This window comes from Apis dorsata, unplaced genomic scaffold (genome assembly GCF_000469605.1).
Source record: "Apis dorsata unplaced genomic scaffold, Apis dorsata 1.3 scaffold_434, whole genome shotgun sequence".
In the NCBI taxonomy this organism is placed as follows: Eukaryota; Metazoa; Arthropoda; class Insecta; order Hymenoptera; family Apidae; genus Apis; species Apis dorsata.
In genome coordinates this window covers 165,023-166,730 of record NW_006263685.1, presented here as the reverse complement: position 1 = coordinate 166,730, position 1,708 = coordinate 165,023, and the positions used below count along the sequence as shown (strand labels likewise).

The 1,708-nt window shown below is 39.9% G+C and overlaps 1 protein-coding gene and 1 long non-coding RNA gene across 2 annotated transcripts in view; one reads left to right on the top strand and one right to left on the bottom strand.

The window, feature by feature from the left end:
* LOC102674178 (venom dipeptidyl peptidase 4-like) overlaps positions 1 to 1,708 on the top strand; it is a 248,884-nt gene that overhangs the window by 96,563 nt on the left and 150,613 nt on the right. The gene's annotated exons all lie outside the window — the stretch shown is intronic.
* Positions 1 to 1,708, bottom strand: part of LOC116186120 — a 20,054-nt gene that overhangs the window by 11,871 nt on the left and 6,475 nt on the right. The gene's annotated exons all lie outside the window — the stretch shown is intronic.

The following is a 1,708-nucleotide window of genomic DNA, read 5'->3' as shown; positions in this document are numbered from 1 at the left end:
AAAAAAAAAAAAAAAAAAAAAAAAAAAATTAACCCAAAATTCAATTACACCTCAATATCCACCCCCTTCCCACTATTAATTAATCCCAAAAATCGTCGACGATCCATGTATTTACCTAGGCGGACGGCAAACTTTCATCTCCTCGAAAACGGAATATACACCTAAACGGAGGTATATTTGTGTCCCGTGTTTCAAAATCGTCCGGTAAACAGTCGTGAAAAGTCATAGCCAAGCATGGCCAATTCCACGGAGGCCCCAAGGCTATTCCCCCCTCCCCTCCCCCCACCCCTCTTCGATTCCTGCCTCGCGTATTTGATCCCACGGTCAATCGGTCTCGAGCATTCTCTCCGAGGAGGTGGAGAGGGAAGAGGAGAGGGAATAGGAGAGGGAAGAGGAAAGGGAAAAGAAGGAGAGGGAGGAGGAGGAGAAGGAGGAGAAGGGACGACGCCGCACGCCACATTCTCCCTCTCTAAGCCGGATCGAAGTGGGACATGAGTGGATTCACCGATGCATTAGGCAATGGAATCGTGGCCACGCTTCGGGCGTACGTTTTTGTCGTTCGAGGTATAAATATGAGAAGGCAGTGGAATCGAAACGGTGAGTCTCCCTTCCACGATATTTCGAGGAGAGATTTATTGGCCTGGTTTCCTTTGTGAGCCAGCGTCTCGCGTCCTTGGCGATATTCGCTGGTTAAGAAGATACTCGATACTCGAGGGAAGAGTGTATAGAGCGACTATGGAAATACGTGTACTTGTGTGCGTGTGCGTCTGTGTGGAAATGGCGAGGGCCGTTACTTTGCGTCCCGGCCGCAAAAATAACGGCGGCTTTGAATTTTAATGGCGGGGATGATAAATACCAGGAATTAATTGCGGTATTTAAACTCGAATAGGAGTAGTGTATATGGGATTCGTTTCGATTTAATGGAAGCGTTCAACGCGTCGAATTAATCCAGTGTCGGTGGTTTGAACGAGTTAAATTCTCTATTTCTCGATGTTTGGTAGAGCGTTTTCACACTCGTCGGTGAATATGGGAATGGTTACGGGCGATTGCTTGCAAAATTTGTGGTTTATTGGTATAATTGATCGACGCGCTGTTGACGCGTGAAAAGAATGTACGCAGAAAAGGAGGTGGTAAAAAGCTTGCCATTCCGTCTTATTTTCCGCCTAATATTGTAGCCATATCAGATAAGATAAGATAAGATAAGATGGCGATTAAAGGGACAAATAGGTGAAATTTGTTGTAGTAGATATAGTACCAAGATAAAAATTTGCTTATTATTTTGTAATTATTGGATCAATTAGTTATAGTAAAAATTTAGATAATTGAAGAATATGTATTAAAAGAAAAATATATGAAGAATCTTTACAAAACAGGTTATTGTTACTTTATATACTTTCTTTTTGTCCTTTAATTCAGCATTAATGCAATTCCTACTTCTTCACGTTAATCAAATAAGAGAAATAATCTAATGCATACCAGTGGTAATTTTCTCTTCTTTTTCTAATTTAATTACCGCGGATCTTGAACACTCTTGACACACTTTCAATATACAATTTTCCGCGTTTCGATTCGAATATTACATTATCCATTTGATAAAGTTAAAAATATTAAAATACACTGCCATTGTAATATGCGTAAATTTTTGTGACATATTTCTCGTGTTAAACATATATATATATATAAAATTTCATATTTTGCATTTAAAATA